At 38.7% G+C, this 16,319-nt stretch overlaps 1 pseudogene; it reads right to left on the reverse strand.

Annotated features, from left to right (window-relative positions):
• Positions 1-1,615: 1,615 nt before the first annotated feature.
• LOC116641956 overlaps positions 1,616-16,319 on the reverse strand; it is a 34,073-nt pseudogene continuing 19,369 nt past the window's right edge.

Raw genomic sequence — 16,319 nt, forward strand, 5'->3', positions numbered from 1 at the left:
CTGCATTATATCTGGCTGCTTTTTCAAAACAAAGATTCACCTTATTGGTGGTACATGTTGAAAAAATGAATAAAAAATGAGTGAATTGCAGAGGATATTTACGTCAGTAGAAATAAAGTGTTCACTTCCTACATTTCTCTGTGCTGTAGGACATAGCTTTAGGTCTGTTGTACTTATGACTGGATATTGTTCTACATTTTGATATATGGCCCTTTAGGTTGTTTTTCTTAATATTGGGTAAAATTGATGAACATTTTCTATTTTAGCTAATGGGCTTGAGCTAACTAAGGCAGGCAGATGAGGTGGCATTTGGATGTAAATGTATATAATTTTCCATTGAAGACAGAATCTGAGAAGGAAATTTAACCTGTGGCAGGAAGGGTTACTGGAGGAGGTGATAGCATGGAAATAACCCTGAAATCAGAATCTCCGTGATCTGCATTTGAGTCCTAATTCCGTTATTTCCTAGTCTTACAGCCTTGGGCAAGTTCTTTTATCATGCTAAACTTCTGTATTTTAATCTGCAAACTGATGAGAATCTTTAGTTCACAGAATTATTTTAAGGATTATGTGAAAGCCACTGAGACACTGTCACTGAATGGTAATTGATCCTGAACCTATTAGAAAAGATCCAGACATATATATGAGCATATATAATTTCAAAAACTATAACTAGCTGTGTAGTTAATTTTGTGGCATATAGATGGGTAGACTACTAGCTGCCTAAATGATAGTCATTTCCCTTTCCTCTTTACTAATAGAAGTCTTGTATTATTGAGGGTGGTAATGTACTCAGCTAAAATCCTATGTTTTACAAGTCTCACTTCACATACGGGTGACAAATACAACACAAATGGTTGCTGGTGATGGGACTTCTGAAAAACAGTTGAACGAATGACACAGCTGATGCTGGGTGAAACAAATAATGCATGAAATAGATGAGAACTTGAAGAGAAAATAGAAAGATGACCTCAGAGATCTAAGAAAAGCTGTTGCTTTGCATATAGGCTGCATGTAACTAAACTATAATTCCATTATATGTGTGGAACATAATTCAAGTGTGACAGCAAATACATTTCCATGTATTCAGGATCTCAGAACTTGCATTACGATTGGGTCACTTTAAGGAGAATATTCTCTTTTAAAAGGTTATATTACTTTTATTTTTAAAATAATCTCTACCCCCAAAGTGGGGCTCAAACTCACAATCCTGTGATTGAGTTGCATGCCCCACAGACTGAGCCAGCCAGGTGCCCCAAGGAGAATAGTCTTAACATCAAGACCAAATATATATTATTTCCTTTAATTAGTGAAAATCCCCCCCTTAAAGTTTTTTTTTTCCTCATTAAACTTTTGTTTTAATGGGTCTCAACATTCTGTGACAGATTTTTGGTCAAGTTGTTTCCATTAAAAAGTACTGATTTTAAAAACTAATAACTTAAAACTGACACACACACACACACACACACACACACACACACACACACACACACAAATGGCCCACAAAACATTCTCCTTTCCTTCTAAAGGTTTTACGGTGCATTGTTATCATTAACCAGTCTTTTACTATTAAACTTAAATGGCCAATTGACACAAACGGTTCTGAGACCGTTCTTCCACCACTGATTAAGACTGGGGTGGCAGGTATTGGAGAATATATTCATTTAGGCTTCTGAGCTTTCTGGGCAGACTTGGTGACCTTGCCAGCTCCAGCTGCCTTCTTGTCCACTGCTTTGATGACACCCACAGCAAGCGTCTGTCTCATGTCACGAACAGCAAAACGGCCCAGAGGAGGATAGTCAGAGAAGTTCTCAACACACATAGGCTTGCCAGGAACCATATCAACAATGGCAGCATCACCAGATTTCAAGAACTTGGGAGTATCTTCCAGCTTTTTTCCAGAATGACGATCTGTCTTCTTCTTCAGCTCAGCAAACTTGCAAGCAATGTGAGCTGTGTGACAATCCAGCACAGGTGCATATCCAGCACTGATTTGGCCTGGATGGTTCAGGGTAATCACCTGAGCCGTGAAGCCAGCTGCTTCCATTGGTGGGTCATTTTTGCTGTCACCAGCCATATTGCCATGATGAACATCTTTGACAGATACGTTCTTCACATTGAAGCCCACGTTGTCCCCAAGAAGAGCCTCACTCAAAGCTTCATGGTGCATTTCAACAGACTTCAGTTGTAACGTTGACTGGAGCAAAGGTGACCCCATGCCAGGTTTAAGAACACCAGTCTCGGGCGCCTGGGTGGCTCAGTTGTTTAGGCAATTGCCTTCGGCTCGGGTCATGATCCTGGAGTCCCGGGATCGAGTCCCGCATCGGGCTCCCTGCTCATCGGGGAGTCTGCTTCTCCCTCTGACTGTCCCCCCTCTCATGCTCTCTCTCTATCGTTATCTCTCTCAATAAATAAATTAAAAAAAAAACTAAAAAAAAAAAAAAAGACACTGGTCTCCACTCAGCCCACAGGGACAGTACCAGTACCACCAATTTTGTAGACGTCCTGGAGAGGCAGATACAAGGGCTTGTCAGTTGGACAAGTTGGTGGCAGAATGCAATCCAGAGCTTCAAGCAGTGTGGTTCCACTGGCATTCCCATCTTTATGGGTGACTTTCTATCCCTTGAACCAAGGCATGTTAGCACTTGGCTCCAGCATGTCACCATTCCAAACAGAAATTGGCACAAATGCTACTGTATCGGGGTTGTCGCCAATTTTCTTAATGAAGGTGCTGACTTCCTTAACGATTTCCTCATATCTCTTCTGGCTGTAGGGTGGCTCAGTGGAATCCATCTTGTTAACACCAACAATTAGTTGTTTTACACCCAGTGTGTAAGCCAGAAGGGCATGCTCACGGGTCTGCCCATTCTTGGAGATACCAGCTTCAAATTCACCAACACCAGCAGCAACAATCAGGACAGCACAGTCAGCCTGAGATGTGCCTGTAATCATGTTTTTGATAAAGTCTCTGTGTCCTGGGGCATCAGTGATGGTCACCTAATACTTGCTGGTCTCGAATTTCCACAGGGAGATATCAATGGTGATACCACGTTCACATTCAGCTTTCAGTTTATCCAAGACCCAGGCATACTTGAAGGAGCCCTTTCCCGTCTCAGCAGCCTCCTTCTCAAATTTTTCAATAACATTTGTTGATCCCGCCACATTTGTAGATCAGATGACCAGTAGTGGTAGACTTGCCCGAATCTACGTGTCCAATGATGACGATGTTGATGTGAGTCTTTTCCTTTCCCGTTTTGGTTTAAGTTGAGTGGTGGTTTTCATGACACCTGTGTTCTGGCAGCAAACCCGATGCGAAAAAGCTAAAGATTTTTTTTAATATTGTAATAATTATTTTATTCAGTGTTTTGTTTTTCTTAACATTTCTAAATTTCTTTAGTGGTTTTTTGAGAACATGTCTTTATAATATGTCTAAATTAATGCAAATTTTTAATTATACAGGATATCCGAATATTATAGGGCTTCTCTTTCTCATTTAGTCTCTCTTCCCTCCCTTCTCTCCTTTTTCATTCCCTCTTTTTCCTTTTCAATTTTTTAATTTTTAAATTTCTTTCTAGGTCTGCTCAGATTTCATCATGTTACCTCCTCTCTCTCCTGACTCCTCTCCAGGATTGTCCCATAGTTTCTTGGATTCCATATTCTCTTTGTGGATTTTCTGGCCCTTAAGTAATTTCCTAGGAAAGGACCATGGAGGCTGTTTTCTTAAATGTTTTGCATGCATTAAAATGTCTTTGTTCTGCTCTCACACTCAACTGATAACAAGATTGACTGTTGAATTCCAGATCAAAAGTCATTTAACCTTGGGGCTTGAAGGCATTGCCCCAGTATTTTTTATTATTCAGGATGTTTATTTATACTGTGTGTGATCTGGGTGTTTTTACCTATGTGGGAGCTTTTAGAACCTTTTTTTTTTTTTAATTGATGTGCTGAAATTTCTTGAAGATATATCTAAATGAGGGCTTTTTGGGGGTGTGGGGGTTGCTCATTTATTTTCCTTGGGGGCTCATTGGCATTTCTCAATCTTCAGTTTTTCTTCAACCCAAGGGAATTTCCCATTGTTTATTTGAAAATTTCCTTTTACCACTTTCTCTGTCTTATATTTATGGGACTCATTTGTTGGCCATTGGACCTCTCTATTTCTTTTCACTGATAACTTCCACTTTTATTTTGCTTTATAGTCTTTGAAATTTCCTCAAGTTCTTCTATTATTTCTGTTTTGTAAAATCACAGTTTTATTCCTAAGCATTTTTTTGTTGTTCTTTGATGGAGTGATTGCCAGTGGATATGGGGTTTCTTGTTTGGAGTGATGAAGTATTTTAAAATTAGATTGTGCTGATATTTGCACAACTCTGTGCATGTACTAAAAACATTAATTGTACACTTTCAATGGATGAGTATGGGAGTTATATCTCAAAGCTGTTAAAAAAATACAGATTGTAGAGGGATGGGATGAGATCCAGAAGACAGAAGATTTATTCTTGGTTAGGAGTTTCACTGTAATCAGATAAAAGACATCTCTCAGGTTAATTTTGCATTACTCTTTTTTTTTCCTATTAAGACCATCATTGCTGTTGATCTTAACTGGATTTCATTTGTACAAAAATATCCTGTGAATCCTACACTATGTAATTTTCCCTTATGCCCTATTGCCCTGAGTGATCACTTCTGCTGGTGGTCATCAGCATCTGGGACATGAAGTTTTAAACCCCATCTTCTAGATGACCACAGTCTTTCCCAGTCTACAGACACATCCCAGCATCCACTTCATTATCTTTTCCATCCTCCCTTTCTGCCTGAAATAATTTTGAGTCATTCCTGCCCACAGCCTAGGGTGTCCAGCTGTGTGGACTCCTCCATGGAGCTCTTTTCCTTGGAGCTGCACACACACACTGTTCCCATCAGTTAGCACCTGGAAGTCAAAATGAGCTAGACCTGGGTCTAGAGGCATAGCCACTACACCTTCTTGAGTTATGAACCTGTTGTATAATTACTCTCTATCAGTGAGCAAGTATGAAAAAAACCCTCAAGAAATGCTAGCCCACTTATTGCATAATCCTTGCTTATTTAAAGAAGGCATTTAAAAATATTTCCCAGTCTTTCTTGTTAATACCTACTTTCTGTTTTATTCAGAAATATGGGGTAGAATGCTATGGAAGAGAGAGGTTATTTTTTTAAATTTAAATAAAAATAAAAATAAGAGGAGGGAATGGACTACATACTCTTCCAGGGAATATGGGACCTGAAAGCAGGCAGAATCAGATGTTAACCACTTCCAACCTACAGATGTTTCTGCATTTATACTTCACTATAAAGGAAATGTCCCCAGTTTTCTGCAGGAAAATACATTGACAACAAGGTAGTTAATCCATAGCAAATATTCCTTATTAGATACTTTAGATATTAGCTAATCAGATAACCGCAGGGCAGAAGGGTGCCCTCTCAGAAAACAAAATGAAAAGGACCAGTTATTCCAAAAATAAAAATGTAAATTTTATCCTTGTGATTTTGGGTGGCTTTTTGTGATGGTGGTTGTCATAAACTGGTTTTCCCTAACTCTATACTGGGCTTTCACATCTGTGTGCTGATTTCTTACATTTTACTTTCTTTGGGCTAAAATTTTTTTAGTATATAGGGTTGAAAAATGTAAATAACAGTAAGATGGGTCCTTGGTAGCTTTCCTAGTCCCTAGCACTTTTATAGTAATTTTCTGCCTCCAAGAAATTCTGCCTGTAATTGAACCTCATGGAAGGTCTCCATCCTGGTGGAGGATGCCTGCACTGTTGAGTTCCCAGCAAGGCTGGAATCTTGGTCTTAGGCAATGAGGCAACTGCCAGGAGCTATACTACTTCTCTCCACAAAAAGCATTCCCTCATTTCTCTCTCTCTCTCTTTTTTTCTTTTTGCCTTTTTTCTTCTTTCTGTTCGGATTGATTTGATTGATTGGTTGATTGAGGTCTTCTTTTAGTTTCCTCCCAGCAGACCAAGCCAGTCATACCTAGAGATACTAGATATAAATAGCTTTTGCCTCTCAGGGGACTCTTTTTTTGGGTAAAAGTGGCTGGTGACACTTTTATATTTTTATCGTGAAGTCAAGATTTATGGCATATATTCAGTGTCTACTGTTTGGCACAGAGTTATAAGGACAGACACTAGAGAAACATGAAATAAGATTTCTCTGCTCTAGATCAAAAGAAGACACACATCCATGATAAAACTAGAGAGCAATGGAAGGGAGAGAGAATTCAGTGCCAAATTGTGTGATAAAGATTACTAAGAGCTGTGGTTCACCATATGTGAAATATTTATCTTGACCTGATCCTTGGGCCTGCCCTTTGACCACTAGCACTGTTTTAATCCTTTATATTTCATTGCAGGCCTGTCGGGCCTAAATATTTACAGGAATCAGACAGGCACCAGATAACTGAGCTAAGGGACCTTAGAAATCTTCATTTTCACCCAAGGTTTTTAAACTCAGAGGATGCATGTCCCATGAACAACCAATCATAGTGGTAGGATACTAAGCCAAAATGAAAATGACATACAAAGGGATACTGAAGAAATTCTTCGTTTCTTCATTTAAACTGACTTATTTCACATCTACCCCAAACAGAAACATTACCATAGGTTAGCATTAATAATGATTTAGGAACTATATATATTCTTGCTGACTGACTTGGAGCTTTGTCCTCTAAGAAAAGTTCCTTTGCATATGTCTGGGCAACTGAAGAACAGACATAATAAGAATGGAATTAAGCACAGCTAATGCCAGTTGGGATAGTGACTTCTAGATATAATCTAATAAACTAGCATGTGTTATACTTACAGCAAAATATGTATTACGTGTACTGTTGTTATGAGACAATGGAAAAATAGGCAGTACTTTTTCCTGATAATTTTTGTTATTAGATAATCACATGGCTAAGAATTCAGTTCAAAGTACAATGAAAAATGAGTCTCCTACCACTGCCAATCCTAAAGAAAGCCCCCCATTTTTTCTCAGATTTATTTATTTATTTGTTTTAGGGGGGAGGGACAGAGGGAGAGAATCTCAAGCAGACTGTGCAGAGCCCTATGCGGGGCTTGATCCCACAACCCTGAGATCATGACCTGAGCCGAAACTAAGAGTCAGGACACTTAACTGACTGTGCCACCCAGGCACCCCAGAAAGTCCCTTTTTATACTTTCTTGCATATTATTTTGAATTTTTGCCTGCTTATACATGTATCAGTGTGTGTGTGTGTGTGTGTGTGTAGTAATTTACTCAGAAAGATCTGACTTAATAGTGGGAGAATAATTAGCCATAGACTAAACATGGCTCTGGTTCCAGCTAATGAATCTTAAACAAGACTTAACAAGATCAAACTGTTTCTTAGAAATTTAACTGCATTCCAAACCAAAGCTAAAAAATATTTACAGAAACACAACAATACCCAGAGTCTAAAAAAGTAGCAATCACAGTCTCTGGCATCCATGTCAATGATTACAGACATGCAAAAAGCAGGAAAATATGACCCATAATGAGAAAAATCAATCAGTGGAAATTAACACAGGTGATAGAAGTAGTGGACAAAGACCTTAAAAGCGTTATTGTAACTATTAATACATAAGTTGAAAAAGTTAGAGACGTGACAGACATAAAGAAAAATTCCCAAGCCAAACTATCAGAGCTGAAACTACAATGTGTGAGGTGAAAAATACACTGGATTGGGTCCATGACAAATTAGACATCTCCGAAGAAAAGAGTAGTAAACTTGGAAACTACTATAATAATGACATTTTCTGAAAGGAAACAAATTTTTTTAAAAAGGAAAATGTCAGGGAACTGTAGGACAACTTCAAATGGCTTAGTATATGTGTAATTGGAGCCATAAGGGAAAGTAGAGAGGATTGGAACAGAAAAAATATTTGAATGAATAATGGCCTACATTTTCTAAATTGTATGAAAACTGTAAACCCACAAATCCAAGAAGATTAACAAACTCCAAGCACAAGGAATTTGAAGAAAACTACACCAAAGCACATCATAATCGAAAATCTAGTGGTAAAGAGAAAATCTTAAAAGCAACCAAGGGTAAAAGTTCACATTATGTACAGAGGAACAGAGATGAAGATGACATATTTCTCATCAGAAGCAATGCAAATAAGGCAGTGGTGAAGCACTTTTAAAGTACTTAGAGAAAAAAGAAATTGTTAACCCCAAATCCTAAAGCTGTTGAAAATACTTTCCAAAATGAAGGTGAAATAGACTTTTGAGACTTATAAAAGTTGAAATAATTCATCACAGAAGACTTATCATTATAAGAAGTGGTAAAATCCTTCAGTGAGAAGAAAAATTATACCAGACAGACATCTGAATCTACTCAAAAAAATGAAGAGTACTGGAAATGATAACTACATTGGTAAAGTATGGCTTTTCCTTATTACTAGTACCCCTGTATTTGCTTTACTCTTGTTACCATAACATCTGGCTGGTGATGAAATCAATATTTATGTGAAAGAAACACAAATGAGGGACAACCTGGTACAGCGAATGCTAGGAAATGGTGATCACCTTCTAAAATGAACCTAGATTCACCACAATGAAATATCAAATAGTTATCTTACAAGCTCAGCTTGAAGTAATCCAAATAAAAATTTTAAAAAATCAGCTTACTGAATTCACAAAGAGAGTACATCTGTGTAACACCCAGTGTAGCACCCAGATCAAGAAATAGAATATTATTAACATTCCAGAAACTTATTTTGCACTTCCAACAACTATCTCCTCTTGCGGGACACCCTAACTTCTAACACTATAAATTAGTTTTGCCTGTTTTTAAATTTTATACAATTGGAATCATATAGTATTTACTTAAAAAAATCTGGCTTCTCTCATTCAATCTTATGTTTAGAAGATTCATCCATGCTGTCCTGTGTAGCATTGTTTATTTTCATTGCTGTATAGTATTCCATGGTGTGATTATGCAATTTACCTATTCTACTCTGATGGGTATTGGGTTGTTTTCATGTTTTGGCTATTATGAATGACACTGTTGTAAATAGTCTTCTGTGTGTCTTCAAATGAACGTATGTATACATTTCTGTTGAATGTAGGTATACCTTGCAATGGAGTTGCTAGATAATAGATACGTAGTTCAGCTTTCCCAAATAATTGTCCTGTGAGCCATAGTAGCAGTATATGAGCATTTTAGTTGCTCAACATCATCAGTACGTGGTATTTTCTGTCTTTTTCTTTTCAGCTGTTCTAGTGGGTGTATTGTGTATTGTGGGGGTTTAATTTTAATTTCTTTGATGATTAATGAACTTGGGCTACTTTTCATATGTTTTTTGACCATTTTGATATCTTTTGTGAAGTGTCTGCTCAAGTCCTTTGCCCACATCTCTACTGGGAAATCTTTTTCTTATTGATTTGTAGGAGGAGTACATACTTGATATATCTATCTATCTATATCTATCTATATATATCCCTCTGAGAGAGAGAATTGTGTGTGTGTGTGTGTGTGTGTATGTATACACGCACACACACACAATTTACACAATGTAATATTTGTTTTGACCCTGTCTTGGCTCATTCTGTTGTTTGCTTTTTCATTTTCGTAATAGAGTCTCTTGACAAACAGATGTTTTAAATGTTAACAAAGTCTCATTTATTAAATTTTTTTACTTTTAAAATTTCTTGAGCTCAATATAAGTAAATATTTTGATGTGGTTGCTAAAATAGCTAATGCTGTTACAATTACAAAGTGAGTGACAGTCCCACTCCTATGATGTTCATATCTTACAGAGAGAAATTAATCTTGTTTTGAACAGAACAATTAGAGTATGTTCAGGAAAGAACATCCAGGATGTTGAAAGATTTCCAAAGCTTAACCTTTGAGGAAGAGTTAAAGGAGTTGGAGACATTTAGACTGAAAACCCTACACAACAGGTGTGAGGAAGTGTTGCTTTGAAAGCAAAATTCAACTCGTTCTTTATCACTGCAAGAGGAAGAACAGGTTGTAAGGGCTGAGAGTGACAGGGATATCAATTTCGACTTGTCAGGGGGCATTCAAGTCTCTGTCATAGTGGCCCAAAGATGGGTTGGTAAATGGAGATGACTCCATGTAAGAGTAGTGCTAAAAGGGATTCCGACATTGACTGGAAAATGGCCTGAAGAAAATGATCCTTTTATGAGTCTGTATCATCTTAGCTCCTGTCACAGGTCAGGTTTCCCAGGAAGCAGAAACTGTGATTAGGAGGGGAAGTTAAGAATAATGCAGATCCAGTGACAGCCTTGGCCAACCTTTCAGGGAACTCTGGAGCTAGAGAGGCCCTTCAGAGTTGTACCAAACGGGGCTGAGATGGCCAGACCTTTATTCCTTCATATTGGTCATTCACTGGATGTGGGCTGCCCTGAGAAGGGGAGTGACCTGGTACAGAGCAGTTCTCTGCAACTGAGGCGGTCCCTGAAAGTGCTGGGAGCTGAAGGCCCTCTGTTGACTACACTTCCAGGAGCTGGACAACAAGTTCTTCCTCGAAGGGGAATCATGTTGTCTAGAGCAATATATTTTAGATCTCTGCATGAATTTTCTTTTTAATCTATTTATGATTTTCATTTACTTTGTCATATGTGTTTGGTTTAACTTTATCCTCCCAAAATATCAACCTGACTGCCATTCCAAGAATAGTGGCAGTGACTCCAGAAGCCACCCCCATTTGGTCCTGGCCATCGCTCATCACTGCAGAAGCCCACCTGTTCTGGGGCTCATGTGCAAGGAATTGGGGCTCTGTGTGCTTTTGTGTCCAGAAACAATGTGCAGCCTATAATTTAATTCCATTTCACAAATGATAAGCAAGTTTCATACCCACTGGGATATGATCTTCTAGGACCCCCAAGGCTGCTTTCACCAAAACCAAAATTACTGTCTACAAAATTCTGCTCTGTTAGCTGGAACTTTGATTCCCAATAGCAGCAAGAGCCAGATGTTGAAAAGATTCCTAGAAAATTAGATAAATACTTAAGTAAAATTTTATTTTATATTTAAAACTCTATTTCAAGTATCAGGAGAATTTGCTTGGATATGACTACTTTTTTTAATCTATGAAAGGGAGGGGGGGAGCATGGGACATGTGTTCTGAGGCTGAACCTCCAAATTGAACCTGATCAATTTATAGCTCATTGATGGGAAAGAAATTGAGAGCTGGTGGTGAAAAAAATAGGGTGTATATTTTTTATTTTACTGTTCATTTGAATATTTTGTTTGTTTGAATATTGCTATTTTTTAGGAAGAGGCTTCATCACAAGTAGTTTGTGCTTTGGTAGCAGGTATTTCATGAGGGCCCAGCAGCCCAGAGGCATGGTCAGGTTGTAGGGTAGGACATTTTTTCCTTCATCTCTTCAACATGCCCAGGCACTCCTAATCACTGCTACCAAGCCCACTACTAAAAAAGGGATTCCTCTATTCTGATCTAAGTTCTGTTTACTTGGCTTGGTCATGTTGAACCTGGTCAGTAGTCTTTGAGGATGAGGGTCTCTGGGTTAACCACTGGGATGTGGTCTCCTTAGAACAATCGTGGGGTGAAGACCGTCATATTTCTTAAAGATCTCCCTTCAGAAATGGAGAACTTACTCCCCAGCTGCTGGAATGTTGCAGAAAAGGGCCCTTAGGTATTTCTCCCAAGAAGAGATCCCCTTCCAAGGGAAGCCTGTATGCAGTGACTGATCACTACCGGGGGTAAAAGGGCCTAGACCTCTCACCCCAATTAAAGGGCCACCTCAGTTCCAGAGATCTCCAAAGCCTGAGACCTTTGTTAGAGCTTCATTGCAGCTCAATTTCTCCTGTCCAATCCTGTTTCCTTCCCCTTTCTTCTGGAGGTGTGGATCCCAAGAACTCTCCAGAGGTTTCCTAGAGGTGGACACAAAACACTGATGCTTATTTTTAAAGTATTTGAAAACACTCCATTTGGTAGCCATGGTTTGGTAATGATGCTCTTGTGGCTGTAAGCTCTGAAGTCAAATATGGGTTCAAATTATAGTTCTCTCATCTATTCACTATAGGACTTTGGGCAGGTAATTTAATATCCACTAGGTATCAGTTTACTCATTTGTAGAATGGGTATAATATCTGTGCCAGCCTCATGGGTGTGCCCCAGATGGAGTTCCACAAGAAGCAGACTGACATGAAGTTTAGTATGTAGGGCATTATTAGGAGGAAATTGACATCCAGGACAATTAAACTTTAATAGATGGTGAGGGAGATAAAGAGAAAAAGATCCGGAGCATGGCATGCTAAGGACTGTGCCTTGTGACCTTTGACCACAATGGAGAAAACGTAACAAAGATAGGGTCACAAGAAAGGGCAAGGGCAAAAAAAACAAAACAAAACATGTGAGGAAAGTTAACAGATGATTCCATTCAATGGAGAAAAGCATGGATTATTGTTTATTATACTCCATCTACTTCCAAAAATGAGTGGATGTGCCTTATGAATTTGAGAATAACACATGACAAAGGCAATTTTTTCTGAGGGAAAAAATTATAAGGAACAAAATTATAGATATTCCAGGTACTTGAAATGAAAAGCTCATTTTATCTCATCTGATTAATAAAATATACCATTTTCTGGGAAAAAAAAGGGGGGGCCACCAGGGTGGCTCAGTTGGTTAAGTGACTGACTCTTGATTTTGGCTCAGATTATGATCTTGGGGTCCTGAGATCATGCCCCGAGTCGGGCTCTGTGCTAAGTGTGGAGCCTGCTGGAAATTATCCTTCTCTCTCCCTCTGCCCCTCCACCTGCGCGCACATGCGAGTACTCTCTCTCTCCTCTCCAAAAATTAAAAAAAAGAAAAAAAAAACCACTCCTTGTTTTTCCTGGGATTTAATCTAAGGAAGAATTTATCATGTATGTTAGTTCATATCTTCAGTGTTACAAAATATCCACAGCAGAAATATTGTTTGGCTGGATGTTTTTATTTACTTGTCATTAAAACCAAGGGCATAACGTTGCATATTTATTGTCTCAAGGCATTTTTAGGAAATATGGTCCATTTACTTTGCTTAAGCTTGCACTGCTAACATAACTAAGGGATAATGTGTAGAGAATATAGAGCAGTGATTCTCAACCCTGGCTGTATGTTAGAATCATCAGGGGAGCTTTAAAATTCTTGATGCCCATGCCACATCCTGGACCAATTAAATCAGGATCTCTGCTGGGAAATGAGGCTTTTTTTTTTTTTTTTAAACTCCCTGGGTAATTCTAATGTGAAGTCAAGGTTGAAAACCACTGATAAAAAGGGCCAAGTAGTTACTGTGTTCATTAGTCTGCCTTTTTAAAATATCTTTTTTTCTTAGTGGCACTTTTGGTGAGTGCTGAGTTGCAATCAAATAATATACCAGGGGCGCCTGAGTGGCTCAGTCGTTAAGTGTCTGCCTTTGGCTCAGGTCATGATCCCAGGGTCCTGGGATCAAGCCCCACATCAGGCTCCCTGCTCGGTGGGAAACCTGCTTCTCCCTCTCCCACTCCCCCTGCTTGTGTTCCCTCTCGCTGTGTCTCTCTGTCAAATAAATAAATAAAATCTTAAAAAAAGATGTATATATAATATACCAGTAAATATCTAAAGTGCTAGGATTATGGGACATTGATTAAATAACTGAAGTCAGCAAACTGGGCTCAGGAGTGACTAAAACCAATAGGCTGTGTGGTAGATTAGTAGGACATCTAGTTATTATCTCTAGGTTTACAAAGAAGTCAACCAATTAATTGCTTGTTCTTTTCAGGGGTCAAAGCCTGTGACCAAGTTACTTTCCTCAATAGTTTGCCTCAGAACTCCAGGTTGGTGAAGGGTGAAAAAATTCCATGAGGTTGATAGCCTTAAATATCTGGAAACACTAGGCTGATTCAGGAGATGTTCTGGGTTCCAGCAGTGCAGTTCCTCAAAGTGACTGAGTTGGAGTTGAAGTTCCCAGGAATTAACATGAAATGTGACTTCATGAATTGAAATGTGTTTGTAAATGACTTACAAATAATAGCTTCATTCTTCCCCAGTGTAAGGTGGTGGCTTTGTGTCTTATCATAAGATCTAAGACCCAAATGGAATTGCAGATCTTTCCAAGGGCTTTCATTCTTTTCCCTTTGGAGAGAGCTCTGAAAGCCTTACAGCTCTGTGCCTTTAATCCCAGGCCTTTCTGAGTCACTTTAGGTCCGACAGTTCACCTTGGCTACAAGCCATCACTCTTTCCAATCCTGTGCTGTTTGGGGTGATGCACCGGAAATCTCAGTTGAGAGACAGACCGAGGTTTCGACACACAAGCTTGTTTCTAGCTCTGAGACCCTAAGCAGGTTGATTTCTCTGAATCCATTTCCTATTGTTTAATGTGGGTTCATAATCTATTGCTAAAATGTTTAATAAGATGCTATATATTCAAGAAATTATATACAAAAGAATTTGATAAAATGTTCAGTAAGCACAGTTAAGGGAAAGAGAATGATGGTACCAAATAGGATAATACAGTTTTTCTAAGTCTGTGTTCAACTAAAAATTTGTTAATGTTTTGTAAAATATGTGCAGACAGGAGGCCCTTACCAGACCCACTGACTAGAGCAGAAAAAGATGGTTATTTTCCAGCTCTGTGCAATTTGGAAGTCACTCTATGACTTCTAGAATGTTCTGTGTGATATGGAAGTCATTCTATGACTTCTAGAATGTTCTGTGCAATATGGAAGTTACTCTCCACTTGAAATGCAGGCTGAATCATGATGTGCTGTGGATAGACACAGACTAGATTTCAAAGAGTATGAAAATAAGAATGTAAAATATCTCACTAATAATTTTATATTGATTACATGATTTATTTTGGATGTATAGGGTTAAATGAAATATATTATTAAAATTAATTTTATCTCTCTTACTTTTTTTTTTTTTAAGATTTTATTTATTTATTTGACAGAGAGAGCACAAGCAGGGGGAGTGGCAGGCAGAGGGAGAGGGAGAAGCAGGCTCCCTGCTGAGCAGGGACCCTGGGATCATGACCAGAGCCAAAGGCAGATGCCCAACCGAGCCATCCAGGCGCCCCACCTCTCTGTTTACTTTTTTGAAACAAAGTGTGGCTAATAAAAAACTTAAAATTATATACATATCTTACATTGTGCCTTGTGTTGTATTTTTGACAGTGCTGTTCTAGAGCTTCATCGTGGACCAATACAATTTAATAGGAAAAAAATTAAGCCTTATAATCATTACATTTTTTTCCTGGAAATCACTCTGTCTTTTTTTTTTTTATTTATTTATTTTAGATTTTATTTATTTATTTGAGAGAGAGAAAGAGAGAGAGAGAGCACATGAGAGGGGGGAGGGTCAGAGGGAGAAGCAGACTCCCTGCTGAGCAGGGAGCCCAATGTGGGACTCGATCCTGGGACTCCAGGATCACGACCTGAGCTGAAGGCAGTCACCTAACCAACTGAGCCACCCAGGCGCCCCTCACTCTGTCCTTTTTTTTTTTTTTTTAATACATTTTCCCTGGTGACACCATGATGTGAAATCCTGCTCTTGACTCCTGTCTTAAAACCATGTTGGTTTGGGGCTTTAGAAATTAAACATCCTTGAATAAAGACCATCCTGGGTCTTTCATAAAATAAAACTCCTTTTTATTGTGAACAATATCATTGCCAGTGTTTTATAAGGTGGATTCTTTTCTTCAATTTTTATCCTTTTACTGAAGACACTTCTTAAAGACTCTTGATTGCTCTCTGGATCATTTGAGATATTACCTGTAATTCCTGTCTTCTCTTGCTATTTACTGGATATTTGAGGAAGGGGGAGCAATTCTAAGTCTGTGTGTGATTCAGATGACCACAGCCAGGATGGCGACAGTCTGATTTTACTAGGGGAAAAGATGGCGTTGAGTAGAGAGAGTACAAATAGCTTTTTGAAATGGAAGTCTGAAGTGCATCTGCATCTCACTGACAGTTTTTCTGGTGATAGCTCCACAGTCAGGAGCTCTTCAAGGCTACAGAATAATAAGGGCAGGTATCAGAGGGGGGCGTGATGCACAGCCTACTTACAAATACTTGGTGGAAATGACTGTGAAATTGGTAGAGTACAGTAGTGGAGGCAAAGATTTGAATCATGCTCACTGGTAAGTGTGCCTAAAAAAATTTGTGTGTCAGCTGTGCTCAAATCTATAAAATTGCTATTTTTGGTGATAACTTTTAGGGTCATTAGCTGTAAACTGTTTGTCTCCATCTGCGATTTTCCATGATATATTTATACAACAGTCACGGTACATGGTCACGTTGTCCAGAGAGGAAATCAAAAGACCTGTGA

This window comes from Phoca vitulina, unplaced genomic scaffold, assembly GCF_004348235.1.
Source record: "Phoca vitulina isolate PV1807 unplaced genomic scaffold, GSC_HSeal_1.0 scaffold22, whole genome shotgun sequence".
In the NCBI taxonomy this organism is placed as follows: Eukaryota; Metazoa; Chordata; class Mammalia; order Carnivora; family Phocidae; genus Phoca; species Phoca vitulina.